This window comes from Ochotona curzoniae, unplaced genomic scaffold (genome assembly GCF_017591425.1).
Source record: "Ochotona curzoniae isolate NIBS_2020 unplaced genomic scaffold, NIBS_Ocur_1.0 contig_64, whole genome shotgun sequence".
NCBI classification, from domain to species: Eukaryota; Metazoa; Chordata; class Mammalia; order Lagomorpha; family Ochotonidae; genus Ochotona; species Ochotona curzoniae.
Genome location: NW_024466502.1, coordinates 42,873,539 through 42,888,748, shown reverse-complemented (window position 1 = coordinate 42,888,748; position 15,210 = coordinate 42,873,539).

Sequence of the window (15,210 nt, the reverse complement as noted above, 5' to 3'; positions counted from 1 at the left end):
GTTATAAAAATGATGCGCATTTTGAGATAATAATTCAACAGCTCTTCATTTTACTCTGGGGTCCGTTGTCCGCCAGGCGAACCAAGTGTGTGTATAGATAAATAGAGCAGCCAAGTTCCATGAAACCTCCTATTTATCCGTATCTGGAGAGCCCTGCACACTGATTTGTACTCCCACCCTGTTATGAGTCTGCGCACCGAACAGAATTCTGCTTGCATCTTCTCATTTATTTTATTTATTTATTTCTCCTATTTAAAGACAGCTTGAGCCACCCAGAAGCTTCATTCCAACAAAGCTTCGGCTCCCATGTACAAATATTTTTTTGATCCCTAAAACACCATCTTCTGTTTGCTCCATTTCACCAGGGAAGGAGAGCTGTGGAAAACCCTCCCAATTCTTACACGCAGTTAAATCCATGATGCTGTCAATGTTGATGAGATGCAGTCCACCTCCAACCCAGATCACTGCACATGGGCAGAACTGGAAACCCTGCGGCAAACAGGTGCAGCCAAAAGTTGATTCCAGGGAGATTTTCCACAGGGATCCAGGAAGAACTGGGAAGAGGCATGCTATCAACTAGCCATGGAGCAGTTTTAGATTATCCTTAGCAACTATGGGGTCATTGGTGAGTTGATCCTTCCAGGATGTTAGTAGAGAACTCTTAAACTGGGACAACAGCAGGGCTTGTGTTAGAACAAGCCTCCCATGTTTATGGGGAAGTAATGTTCTATGGTTAATCTTTATCCCCTCTGCTCGAAAGCTCTATCAACGACATCACCACCAAGGAGTCAGACTCAGGCTCCATCCATTCCCCATCCCTGGGCTGAGTGCAAGGACCTGCTGTGCTTAGATCTCTGCAAAGGTGCACCTAGCTTGTGACTATGATGAGCACAGCTGGCCTCCCTGCTACAGGTAAGGTTACGGAACTTGGAACATTCCCCTTCAGCTCACTAAGAAAGTTCCATTTCCCAGGCAGGATATCAAACAAAATGGAAAAAAATATTTTCCACATATGGGCCACCACCCGCACACAGCAGATGAAATATGCTGCACATCCGAAGAGATGCCGTTGTGAGACACTCACATATGGTACTCAGTGACTCGCTCCCTCCCTCCCCCACCCCATGAGCTATTCTGCAGGCATTGCTGATGTTCTTGAGTGTCAAGGGCATAAATAGATTTCTCAGGTCACACTCATGAAACTTTTAAGCTTCCAGGAAAATAATTTGTTGGGTGAATGCATTGCATACCTTTTGAATCCCTGCAGACCAAGTTAGCAAAGGGACAATTTGTTTGCTCTTCCTATAGAACAGTTAAAAAAAAAAAAAAAACTGTGCGAAATGGAGTGAAAAGCTTTGTGGCAGAAATGTCTTAAATATATGCCTAGGGTTTTTTTTTTCCATAATACATGATTACCACAAACTGTTTAAAGACCCTCTCATATTTCTGGGCCTTGGAGATTATCTGTGGCCTCTATAATCTTGGGGTCACAGTCAAACAGGGATGGGGTCAAAAGCTACAGAAGCATCAGTGAGCACTGCCATGTGGAGGATGTATTCCACTCTGCAGTTAGAGAAGAACTGTAGGAGCATCACCGAGGGGGAGGAAAACCTGGCTGCATGAGCACTGCCAAGCATCCTATAGGAGAGTTTGGATGTGACTCCCCCTCCACATCCAATCCAGCTTCTTGTTAGTGAGCACCCTAGGAGGCAACAGGTGATGATGGCTCAAGGACTTGGGTTCACCCAACCACTTGGGAGATAGGAATAAGCTCGCATGTCTTGACTTTGGCCTGGAGTCATATCTACCTACCTGCCTACCTACCTTCCGTTCTCAAATAAATACAATTTTTTAGAAGAAAAAAGCTGACAGTATTTGAAAAAGTGGGATTTACAAAAAGTTTTTTATCCCTATAGACTTTTAGAAAAAAAAAGTTCTCTGAGTTTTGGTTATCAGAACCAGCTGCCCTTGGAATGAGAAGGTCAAACTCCAAGTGTGAGAGAGATGTCACAAGCAACACTGACCACCAGGCAAAACACAATGCTTGGGACCTTGTAATGAGTAAGAACCTGTTAAGGGTTAAAGCAAAGCTCAGATCCAGGATTTGAAAAAGGGATGCAGGTGGTGCCTGCTTTATAAAAGGAAAAGAGCCCTGGTAACTGCAGAGTGGCCCTCAACTTCTGCTTTCTGGGGGAGGGGGAGCTGCAAAAACGGATTTTCTTTGAGCCCCTTTGTAAGTCACAGGGAACAATACCAGGCAAAGAGAAGACAACAGTTCCATTTTGTGGGGGGAAAAAAATTGCTATCAGCCTCACCTGCTTTGGCTCTGCTGCAGAGTGAAGGGCAGGTGCAAGAAAGCAATAGATGTTATCTCTGGAAACTTCCATTAAGCACTGGGTTGTCCTGTCGCCACCAGCAACCTCAGGTATTGGCCTTGAAATGACAGAAGTGTGGGGCGGTGAAGGCTGGAGAAAGCATTAAGCTGGGGTTTGGGAGGGAAGCAGGAAGAGCATGCAGAAGGGAAGATGACTGAGTTAGAGACACAGATGAGACAGTCACTGTAACTCCTTTGGATTTGACTGAGCTTTCCCCTAGGAAAACTCAGTGATACGGTACACAGCATCAATTGTACAACCTGAGCACAAACAACCTGGACACAAAGGGTATTGTCCTCCTAACACTCTGTTCTGCTGAAATTTCATCACCCATTTGGTGAATAGGAATTGGGTACTACTGCATCCCTGCCAATGTGGAGAAGTGGAGTCCCCCTGTGGGCTGCTTAAGGCTCAGGTGCTAGGCTCAGGTGCTAAGCCCAGGCGCTCAGCACATGCTTAGCCGTCCATGGCTTAGAGCTGGACCTCTGGATTCTAGAATGCCTGTGACTCTGAGGTTGGTGTCGCAGTCTCCCTTCAGGGGAAGCAGTCCACTCTGCCTTGGCGACCGGGATCCCGCAGCAAATGCCTGTGACGCAAACAATGAAGAAAAAAACACTTGTGCTGCCAGCCGCCAGCCCGAAGCAAGCGTTCTCCGCGCCTGGCAAGAGGACAGCAAGAACAGGGGCAGAAGTTTAGAGTTCCCCGCCCGCCCACCGGGATGGGGGCCGGGGAAGTTGAGGGGGCGCCGTCCCCCACGGTAATGCAGAGCGGGAAGACAGACTCGTGGGCAGCAGAGATGATGGATGCGCCTGGCTCAGGTAAGGGGGTCAGATGGGTAAGGAGAGTGGTTACCTAGCGCTCCCTTGAAGACCTGCCTGCTCCTCCACCTTCTTCTCTCTGCCCTCCCATCCCCTCCCCTCCTCCCCACCTTATGCTAAATGGGAAGCAGCAGGGATCAGAGCTGCCCAGTCACTGAGCAACAAAGAAGTTTCAAATACAGGAACTCTTCAGTTCCTTTCTTTCTCTGCCCTGCTCCCTCCCTTGACCTCGCCTGGCTCAGTGAAGGGAAGTGTTTGGAGCCATGCTTTCCCTACAAAGATTGGCCGTGCTTTTTATTCTTTTATTCCAGAGAGCCCCTGGCCTCCCCCCCCCCCCCCCGCCACACACCCCCCAACAACGAGAGCTGAGCCAATCCAAAACCAGGAACTAGGAGCTTCTTCCAGGTCTCACATGTGGGTGCAGGGTCCCAAGGCCTTGGGCCATCCTCCACTGCTTTTCCAGGCCATAAGCAGGGAGCTGGATGAGATGTGGAGCAGCCAGAACACAAACTGGCACCCACATGGGATACTGGTATGTGAGACGTGAGGATTCAGTCACTGAGCCATCGTGCAGGATCCCTCCTGGCCTTAATCTTAAGGGAAAAACTGTGGCTGCAGATGCTACAACTTTTCCAGCCTGCATCCATCACTAAGCCAAAAATCTTCCACAAATCTAAGATTCCAGCCCAGCACCCAAGCCAACTCCTTTGACCCAAGGGCCAAGCCCACCCTCCTCTGTGGATCCTCCCTCCTGAACCCCACTCACTTCTCTAAAACACTGGGCAGTCCCCACCAGCCTTCCGAGGGTGCTAAGTTGGCACCAACAGCAGGTGTTTGCCTCCAGTTCTGAGGCAAGGGTTGGCTCCAATCACCCTCGCCAAGTTGCAGCCTGAATTCGTTTGGAAGTCACTCTGTGGGCCCTGAAACGGAGGTTCTAATGATCATACAAGGTGCCTCTAGGAACAAAACCTTCTGATTTCAGTGTGTACCTGTTGTCATGTTTTCACCTGGACCCAGATCAGCCCAAGCACCATATCAATGAAAATCACTGAAATGGTTCATTTAACTGCTTTCTCTCTACATGTAACTCTTTCAAATTAAATGAATTTTCTTAAACTCACTTTTTTTTCAATTAGCACACAATCACACTCTGCTATATTGTAGTTTTTCTGTCTTCCTGCTTAAGCAAGAAGTTTTCTTGATATCTGAAGGGTAGGCCTTAGGCAATGTGCCAGTCCCAGCATCTGACACAGCATCTTAATAAATAATTGTGGAAAAAAGGAAGGCTGGAAGGGGGCACTGTTACATCTTCCAGCTGCTCTGTTTTTGATCCAGCTCTCTGCTTAGGTGCCTGGGAAGGCAGCAGAGGATGGTCCACAAGATTTCCTTGCCACCAACGTGGGAGACCCAGACAATGCTTCAGGCTCCTGGTTTTCTCCTAACTCAGTCCTGGCTCTTGCTGCCATTTGGGGATGAGCCAGCTGATCGATCTCTCCTTCCCTCTCTCTCTCTTGGTCTCACTCTATCTCTCCGTTTCTCTCAATCAGTCCTTTGTGGTTCTGGAATTGGAAGTGGAAGGGGAAGAAGGAAGAGAGAAGAGAAAGAAAAGAAAAGAAAGAAGGAAAGAAGAGAGGGAGAAAGAAAAGAGAAGGGGAGGGAGGGAGAAAGGAAGGAAGGAACTAACAGGTTTCCAAATCTCAGGAGCACATTATATATTGAGTGGTTAAGACACTGAGCACTAGCATCCAGATTCACAAATATTTGAACATCCTGGGAGCCTGAAGCAACGCCAGCAAGATGAAATTTAATACTAATCCGTGTAAATACCTGTATCCATGTCAAAAAATAAGTGTAGCACAGAAATGTAAAAAAATGAAAAGAACATGAAAGCTATTTTCAAATACTTACAGCATACAATGAAACATGTCTGTGGTGTCACTCCTAGGAGCAGACCTGGGCAGGCGGACTGGGAACCAGAGCGAGGATGATTTAAGGGCAGAGATTCTATCATCTGTTACATGCTAAGTACAGTGCTTCGCCCATAAAAATGGTGACTGTGATCTTTGCTATCATGATTATTACCAGCGTCACGGTCATTGCTATTTATTGGAGCTGTCAAACCGCCTGCCTCCGAAAGCCCTGAGCTCCCATTGCTAGAAAGCCAAGGTTATCACCAGACAGCCACCTGCCTGGTTAGTTTGTCCTCCTGATTCCTAACCCCTGGCCTCTCTTCCATAATCCTGTGATTCTAGGAACAATGCCCTGGAGGTCCCAGGCAGTGAAAGCCACAAATGCAATTCCTGGCTGAGCAGGCTGTCTTTCCTATCAAGAAGTCTTTGCACTAGCACATTTAGTGCAGTTTGCCTCCTTCCAGCCACCCCTCCAAAGCCCGTCTTTGATGTTGAAAAATAAAATTGCTTTGTGTGAAGGCTCCTTTAATCTTACATAGATACAAATGCCTCGTATCTTTGGGGATATGCCAAGCCGCTCTTAGTAGTTCAGAATTAATCTTATTAAAGAAAGCTCTCTGTAATCCCCGCTGCTGTTTACCAGAGATGTAATTCTGCACCTGTTCCTACAGCTGCTTTGCAGGCACACTTCCTGCACTTACTGCTGCTGAAGGAAATACATGAGCTAGTTTAGGCTGGACAAGGGAGTTCTTTCAATTCTGTGGTTTGAGGAATGTTTCTCTATAAATCTTTATTTCTTAGTGAAAGAAGAAAAATGTAAAGGATGGGGAGTGTGCCTATCACAAAGAATAATAGAATGAAGATGCTTCATGAACTATCGAACTCAAAATAATTTCTTATGCTAAACCACAAGTCCTAAGCTTTTGTTAACAGTCAATTGTCTCTTCCCAAAAAATTTGAGGAACCCTTGGCCTGGATTTGATTAGCCATGTTATTTGACAACTTTATGTTGCTCTAAAAATCCATACCTGGCCTCCCAACCTCTCGGGGAGACCTGTACAAGACTGACATAGATCACTAACCAACTGTGTCCTATCAGGCCTGGACCCCACTGATGCCCCATTAGATACCACAGAATTGATGTCCGTTACAGAGGGAAATAGCTTCATGGATCAGAAAAAAAACAAATGTTGGATGCACTGTGGTAACTCTGGAGAAAAACTCTGTCAAATATTTGTTGGTGCTCCTGAAAAATGAAGCTGTACACAGAGTAACTCTATCTTTATATAGGTAATCTCTGAAATACTAAAACAGCTGACTTTGCCCCTTAACACCATGAAACAGTCAGATGGAAGGTTACCTCATCACCCATTGGTTTGCAAAGGAAGGGGAGCAGAACAAATTGATTAACTATCCCCAGCAAAGCTTGACAGCAAACTTCTGGATGAATGGAAACTCTGAGGTGGACTATGTCAGCCAATAGAACTTGGAAGGATTTCCTCATCCTTGCAGTGGCAATATCAATAGCATCTCAGAACTATCAAACCACTTGAGCAGAACCTTCAGAACATGCTTCACAATGGGGACCCTGGGATGACAGTCGGATACTGGGGAGGCTGAGCATGGTCTCTTCCATTGTGTTCTCCTCCCCCCCAGATACAGGAGGAAGAAAGAGAAATTACATAAACAATGGTCTCGCCCACTTTCCCCTGATCTTCAACCCTTCTCACCCTGATCAACTATGTAAACATCATCAAAAATAAAATAAAACAATAAAAAGAAATAGAAAGTTATAACTGACCACGGGGAATGTGTAACCAGGTATAAAATAATATAAACAATTTCAATCAAGGTAAGGTGAGGAAGCTGATGCTTTGGGGCTGCACTGTTGGCTTTCTGCTAACCCACATTGCTAAGGCACACATGTTCTTTTCTAGAACAGAACGACCTGGTCAGGCTAGATCTAATGTCACCACCTGTAGACCTCAAGGAACACCATGATGAAACCGGAAGGGAATGAGTTGCCATCAATCTAGTGATACGTCCTGGTAGCTCCTTTGTGATTTGTGGTTTTACCATGCCAGCGCCTGCTTTATAAGCCCCCAAGCACTCTCATCTAACAGAGTGATAGCTCTTGAGACTCGGAGGTCTGCTAATCTCATCTGTCAACAGATGAAGTATTTTCCTTTTTTCACCCCCAAGACCTTGTTATTTTGATTTGGCTCAGGGACAGGCACTAAACTTTCAGTAACACTGGCACCCTTGGCATGTCAGTGAATTCCTCACAGTACCCTAAGCGAAAAGAAAGTCATAACAGCTTCATTTATTAAATAGTAATATTTAAATAACTTAATAAATATTTGTGTCTCATGCTAGTGCTATGTACTATGCCAAAATTTAACTGGAAACTCCCTGCTAGGCCACAGTTTCCACTATTGAGCAAAGTGAGCTGGGGGTGAGGGCAGACCAGAGCAGGCTGGGCTAGAGCACCCGGCAACATATGTGTGGGCCAAGTATGGGGCTGAGTGGGCTGGACTAGTATACCCTGGCATACTCTGGCATGAGCAAGAGCCAAAACAGGGTGCAGGCCGAGCCCAGTTGAACCACAATATCTGTCAGTTCACATGAGAGCTTGTGCTGGGAGTGAGCTAAGCTGGTCTAGGCTGCTGCACCCATCAGCAAGAGCTGCAATAAGGAGTAGGCAAAGCTGGGTTGAGTGAGGCTGCAGCACCTGCTGGTAAGTGCCAAGATTGGGGCCTGCCATCTCAGATGGGGCCACAGCACCCGCTAGCACACAGGCAAGACCAGCTAGGACATGCTGAGCTGCTGCTTTCACAGGTGAGCCTGAGAGCTGGGTCTGGAGGTGGGCTAGGCTAGGCCAGGCTGACACACCTTGTGACCCATATGAGAGCAAAAATGAATGTGGGCCAGCCCAGCTAGGCCACGGCACCAACTGGCAAGTGCCAGGTCTGAGTGCAAATCCTATCAGGCCTGACCACAGTACCCACTGGCAGGCACAAGAACTGGGACTTGGAGCATGCCTGGAGGGGAACTGTGGGCACTGCCCTGCCAGGTTGTCTATGGGATAAACACAAGAACTAGGGCTGGGGGAAGGCCAGGCTGGAGAAGGCAGCAGCATTGGTCAGCATACGTAAGGGACAGGTCTCAAAGCAGGTCAGGTTGAGCTAAGCTGCAGCATCCATGGGTGTGAACGAGAGCTGGATGGGATATTAGCTGGACCAGAGTGGGCCACAGCAGAGGCTGGCACGTGCAAAAGTCAGGACTGAAGGCGGGCCCAGCGAGGGTTATTAAGGGTCACCCTGACTAGGCAACAGCATCCTGAATACACATGAGGACCAGGTCTATGGCAAGCTGGCTGCTTGGGCTCCAGCACCCACTGATTTGTGTGAGATATGGGGCTGGGGCAGAGTTGACCAGGCAGCTACATCCACCAATATATGCATTGGCTGGTGTGACATACCAAACTTGACCCTGCACTGGCTGAAACACACAAGAGTCAATCTGAGGTCGCCCCAGATGAGTTTAACCATTAGACAAAACCACTGGACTCAGACTCTGGTTACAGGAAAAGAATCACATGATGTGTTGTTTGACCTTGGGAGTTGCTGATGTCTGTGCAGTGGACAGCATGCCCAGATGCACACAGGGAACATGACAGCCAAATCATCTGGGCCAGCAGAGAATGTCAACTGCCTTGTCAGACAATGGAAAGAACAGGATTGGCAATTCTCCTGGCTGGGCTTTGCAGGATGTTCCTACAGAAAAAGCATTTCAAATCTACTGACTTCCCCAGTGAGAAAAGCCATTAGATAAACTGCTTGCTGCCATCAATAGAACACCCAAAAATATTCGAACTGTATTAGAAGCCTCTTATGTTCAAACTATCCAGGACTTTGAAAACTGATGTTTTGTTTTTTTTTATCAGTTTCTGGGAGATTCTTTTCGTCTGAAAATCTGACCTTCTAGAATTCAACTGGAAGGAAATCCCACCTAAAATATGGTAGGGCTATTTAACAATTTTCTTCATCCCACCTACTGGGAAAATGCACATGCTTTCTGCAGCAGTAATAATAAAACGCACAGCAGGGTGTCGCCCTACATCCTCTCCATATCAACAATGTGTCCAATGTGTCTGAATTTCAACACACAGCTGGCCCTCAGGATTTTGAACAAAATATGGTTAGTGTTAGAAACACCAGGTAAAAAAGGAACTTACACACTTTGAAGGTCAAATGACTGATACTGTGAGAAAAGCAATCTAGAGACATGGAGTAAGAACAGGAAACATGTTCAAAATTGCATTGTGCGTTTGGAGCTCAGCCAAAATGGTGTAATCTCTCCCACCACCTGCTGCCTACCATCCCAAGAGGTGCATTTATGTGTGTGTATGTGTGAAAATGCCAGCATCTCAGCACTGTGCAGACAGGGTACAGCCCCCAAATACCCTTCCACCAAGAAGCTAAGTTGAACTGTGTGGAATTGGAAATGCCATCTGTTACAGCAGCTCCAATCATCCTGCTCTGTCGCTGATCATTTTGCTTTATTTGAGGGAAGTTCATCGAAAAACTAACTACATGACTCTAGGAAATTTGTCCAGTAAACTTGGAACTGGGGTTGCCTTTTTATCCAAATCAATTTCCTTTTCACAAGTAGAGAAGATTGCCATAAAAACCTCTAAATATGTAAAGGAATCCCTTAAGAACTTGAGTTACAAAGATGAAAAGGGAGATATATCTTGTTTATCTCCTCCTTCTCAGGGTGATTTCAGATATCAGGAGTGGACAGAGCTAGTATAAAATCCCAAATAAAAAGCCCAGAATTATGACCTAGGGCTAGTTACCTAACTCCCATTGTTTTCTTCATTAGTTAATGAGACAGTTACATTTTACCAGATTGCTGTGAATGGAAATGGGGTGGGAAAGCAAAATATGCCACCAGGTCTAGCCACATGTAAGTGCTCAACACGTGATAGAACCCCAATGGCTCCCTCCTCTCTCCACCCTCTCTTTGATGTCTTTATTAAGGTGCCTGGTTGTCCAGATAGAGCGAGCAGGGAGACTGGTTGGGAGGAAAGCAGGAGCGGTGATCTGTAACTGAGACCTGGGTCCAAACCCAGCCGGTCACTTCCTGCTTGTCTGATCTTAGTGGAGTCACTTGATTTCTCTGAATCTTAGTGTTTTCATTTGCAAGGAGGAAACAATTGTATTCAGTACATAAAGCTGACAATGATGAACAAACCATAGGCCACCGAAAATGTGTTGCGACCCAAAGTACAAACAGATCAGACCAAGAGAAGAATGAGAGTGGGTACGTGGAGAAACTTTCACTGATTAAATAAAGACAAGGCCAATGTGGAAGATGATAGCCCAGGTAGTCTGTTGGGATGCCACTGGCCAGAATTCTAAAACATATCAGTGTAGTCATCTGGGCAGGCTCAGGAGAGAAGACAGCAAGGATTCCTACAGGGAAAAGTCAGGCGGGACTGGAGGGACTGGACCTCTACTATCTATTTAGGGAAGGGAAATACCTGCGCAGAAGCGGGAGGTATGGAGGGAAGGCAAAGGAGCCTCAGAATAGGGTAGGGAGGAGCTTTGGTCTGTCGGGTGGGAGAGGCCTCCGAGGAGGGGGCAGGGCCTCGGGGCGGGGCTCGGGAGGAGGGGAGGAGCTTCCGAGAGTCCTGGGGCGGGACCTCCTTGGCTGACTGGAGCCCACATAGCCATCCCATGCCAAGAGTTATGTTGTTGATATTTCAGAACTTGACTGCTGGCTTCTGACTCAGCCATGTCCTGAGGCACTCTTTGTCCTGTTCCTGTTCCTTCTCTCAGCTTCTTTCTTATACAAGCAGAGTTGTATGAGAGAGGAAATATACAAGCACACAACAGCTATCACCTTCTGTCCACCTGATTCCTGATTGTCCCTATGCCATCTTTAAAAACTCAAACACCCTCTTGAGCAGAAAGGTAGTTCTTAAAAACCTTGATTTGATGCCCACTACCCTTACATCAGCTGAAATATTCTCTTTCCTTTACCCTGAACTTGTTCTCTGTTTTCAGTGACACCAGAACAAGGCCCAAGCCTTTGGTCACGAGACCAGCAAGGCTGGGGCAGCAGGGGTGATGAGAGAGAGAGTGGTAAGGAGATTATCACAGGCACTAAGAGGTTTGGACCTCTCATCCAGAGTCAGGGCCGTGTGGGGTCCTTGCACAGGCAAGGGACGTGATTCTGACTTTCATTCTAAGAACTGGCCATTGTTAATTAGGTGTTGTGGTTAAATCTGCATGCCACCTTGGCTGGGCTCAGGACTATCCAGAGAGGCAGTAGCACAGTGTTGCCGGGTGTGTCAGCGAGACTGTATCTGCAAGAGGATAACAATTGAATTGGTAAAGCAAGTACCTTTAGATCTGCTCTCACCAGCCAACCCATTAAGGACCCAATTACAACAAAAAGACAAAGAAAACTAAAATATTTTTGCTACCTTCCTGAGTCGGGATGTGTATCTCACTTGCCCTCAGACCTGGAAGTTCCCAGTTCTCAGGTTTTCACAGTCTGGGACTGTTGGGTCCCCTGGCCCTCTCCTTAGGCCCCCAAACACAGACTGAGCCATGAACTGGCTCCCCTGGTTCTAGACAGCAGACCGCGGGACATCTCAGCCTCCGTATCACCTGGGCCAGACTCCAGTAAGGATCCCTTCTTCTTCAAAGGATCAGTGGAAAGGGGACTTAAACAATGAGCTTAGGGTCAGGCCTTTGGGTGGCAGTTGAAACACCAACTAAGACATTGGCACCCCTTCTCAGTGTGCCTGGGTTTGTGTACTGTCTCTGTTCCACATTAAAGCTTGCTGCTGCTGCCTGCTCTGGGAGGTAGTAGAGGATGGCTCAAGTAGTTGGGTTCCTGTGACCCACAAGGGGAGATCCGGATGGAGCAGCTTCCAGCTTCAGCCTGGCCCAGCCTCTGCTATTGCGGGCATTTTGCTAACAGAACCCAAAAATGAGTCACCACCCCCACTCAATCCTGTCTTGCTGTCACCGCTACTCTCTCTGTCTTATTGCCTTTTAAATGGATAAATTAACGGATACATTTTAAAGATGTCTACTTTAGTGCAAGGTATTTTGAAATACATGCATATGAGAAGTCGTTATAAGAGTTTGTGGCAAGTGCATGTTAAGAGAGGGACAAAAGGATGACTAAGTGTTTTTGTACTAATATAAACTTATCCTTGAATTCTACTTTTCCCCCCAAGATGTTGGAAGCATTTTCATATGTTGTTGCTGTTCCCCTGGGAAGCCGTGACTACTATAGGAGGCCATGGCACAGATCCAGGCGAAGCGTGGCATTGACTGGGACCAGGCTGGGAATGTAGCAGCCATGAAAAACCAAGAGGGCCTTTGATTGTGATGCCAGCCTGACCTCCTTAGGGAGCTAATGTGAGTGAGAGTGGATGAGAAGAGCTTGGGATGATGCCCAGTGCTTTCTCACCAGCTGAGAGGTCTAAGGAAGAAGGGCAGGACCTCAGCAAGAGCACAGTGGCTTGGAGACGTCCTAGGCATCCAAGTGGAGATGCTGACCAACCCCACACAGAGAGATGCTCATGAGTGGGCCAGAGAGTTGCCTAGAGAGACAAGAAGCAGGAACAGATCCAAAACCAAGGAGCAGAGGCAACAATCAGAAAGGGCTGTTCTCATGTCCTTTTCATGGGCTAACGGGTTCTCTAAATATGCAAAAGGGGTGGAATCTAGATGGAGGTTAGTGTGTGTGAGGCACCGTTATATGGAATTCCTTGCAGGTAAAGTGATATTTCCTTATCATAAATGAGACACAGGTGCATCATAGAAAGATGCATTTGTAAGTGCACTGGGTTGACAGGTAATAGGTGGCGTTACAATGCAAGGCTATGCAAAAATTACGGAAGAAAAAGAAAGCCTTCCAGCTCTCCTATTCCTTCCTGCCTGTATCTCTTTCAATTAACTCCATTACCTCTCTTCCAGCTTTCAACCTTTGTGACTTATTTTAGGACATTTCAGAAATTTTCTTGTCAATTTCCACGTTGAAAAGCCAGGCCATAGTTGACTCCTGTTGCTCAGAGAATCTACAAACCCACAATCCTTTGACAATTTTGTTAATTCTCATTTTCTGCTCTGATGTTTAGAAACATAGTATTTGTGATACAGTATTAATATTATGTATATTATTATACTACCAGCCTGATTTGGTGGAGGCAACCATTTTGTACAACCACGCTAGAGATTAATGAGCTACCACCCACACTGTAAAGTTTTTTTCCTTAGTATTATTGAAGAAATATACTCACAAGCTGTCAGAAACAGCCATCAAAAAAGGACCGAGATCAACATTGCTGGACATCAGGATGTCATTGCTATCTTTGGTGCCTTTGAGTTTTTCTGACAAATTTCTAAAAAAGTTTTAAAAAGGGCGTCAGGAATGCAGTTTCTCTTCTGGGCTTTGACATGAGAATGTCGCTGACTGGACCTTTTCACAAGGCCTGATGAGAAAATGGAAAGGAAGAAAAGACTGGGAGCCCTGAGTGACAGCTTGCTGTTGATAAACGCACTTGGGCTGTCCGGGGGACCAGCTGATTGGATCTCTTAAGCAGCTAAAAAGTCTGAAAGGTAGGGAAACCTGACGTGTAAGCCTTTGATGGAATGACTGTGCCTACGCATCTTCCCCCATCCCTTCTAGGGCAGAGATGGACAGACCCACCATCAAGGAAAACCAAAAGGGGACAGCCGTAAGATAGTAAAAAATATTTTATTCTGGGCCATGGCAGTAGAAAAAAGAGGGTGTAGCACTGAGCCCCATTCAGAATTCAGCTCGAGAAGTGGAAATTCACAGGCAAGGGTAGGCAGGGTAGTGATCCGTGGATTAGCAAGAAGAATGTCGCTAGGGTGGGTGGAAACCATCTCAAGGGTGAGAGAGATTCTGGCTAACCTGACCTGTTAAACACAGGCAGGAGGATCAGTCATCACCAGAGGATGATGGAGAATGAGGAGGCTGCTAAGATACAGAGTGATCAGATGAAGAGAGTGGACACCAGGGATCTTTCTAAACTGACTTAACAGTATAAGGATGCCTTAACTTTATTTTTTACCTTTGAAGACCTGACCATTTTAGCCTATAAAATAAATTGGCAATACACAGGTTATCAGGGAGAGAGGGGGAATTCACACAAATTGTATGATGTGCCTAAACACAGGAGCTGTGCACCAAGTGTAAGACTCAAATGAGGAACAAAACGGCTGTATCTTCTGGAACATTCTGAATGGTAAAAAAGAAATAGGGAGTGTGATTGGGGCTTCTTGGAGAGGCAAGGGCGCTCCATGAAAGCTGGACAGAGGAATGCATGACCGAGCTTGTCTTATTTTGCAGAGACATCACTCGTGTATCAGCCTCCCATTACTGGAGGACATCTTTGCCTGAGCCAGGTTTAGTCTCTAACCCCTATTTGCCAGAGACAGGGGAATCTGAGGAGAAGCAACCTGTCTGCTTCCAATGTTTCCTTTGCTAATGTGGACAGAGGCTCCCCACAAAAGGATAGCTATTCAGGGCCAACCCTCTGTCTGCAGAGATCTGAGCTTCTCTGAATAACCAACCCAATATCTGCCAAAGAAATGTTACCTGGGGTGGGACGTTTTGATCTTTGTTAGCACAGTTCTTGCAAAAACTGAATTTTACAAGGAAGTATACAGATGGACCCAGGAGAAAGTTCAAGAACCTGACTAAAATTTAATCCAGTAAAGTTCCTTTGTCACTATGCTCATCGTGCCTACCTCTGGCTTATGCAGAAGATATCCGGAACAAGAAGTCACAGATGGTAGGTTTAGATATTAAGGCAAAATAGAGCTGATGGCTTCCTTTACAATGCAGGCGGCTTCTGCAGACATAGTTGGAGACCCCAGAGATTCTCAGGAGCCCACCCCTCGCCCAAAGAAGAGCTTCCTCTACCGTCTAATGTATTATTTCTATCTTGCTTCCACCAAAAAGCATTAGAGGCAAATGACATGTAGACACGAATTTACTGCAGAGTCATGACACACAAAAATGCAAGTCAACTGCAGGCACAGCTCTCAG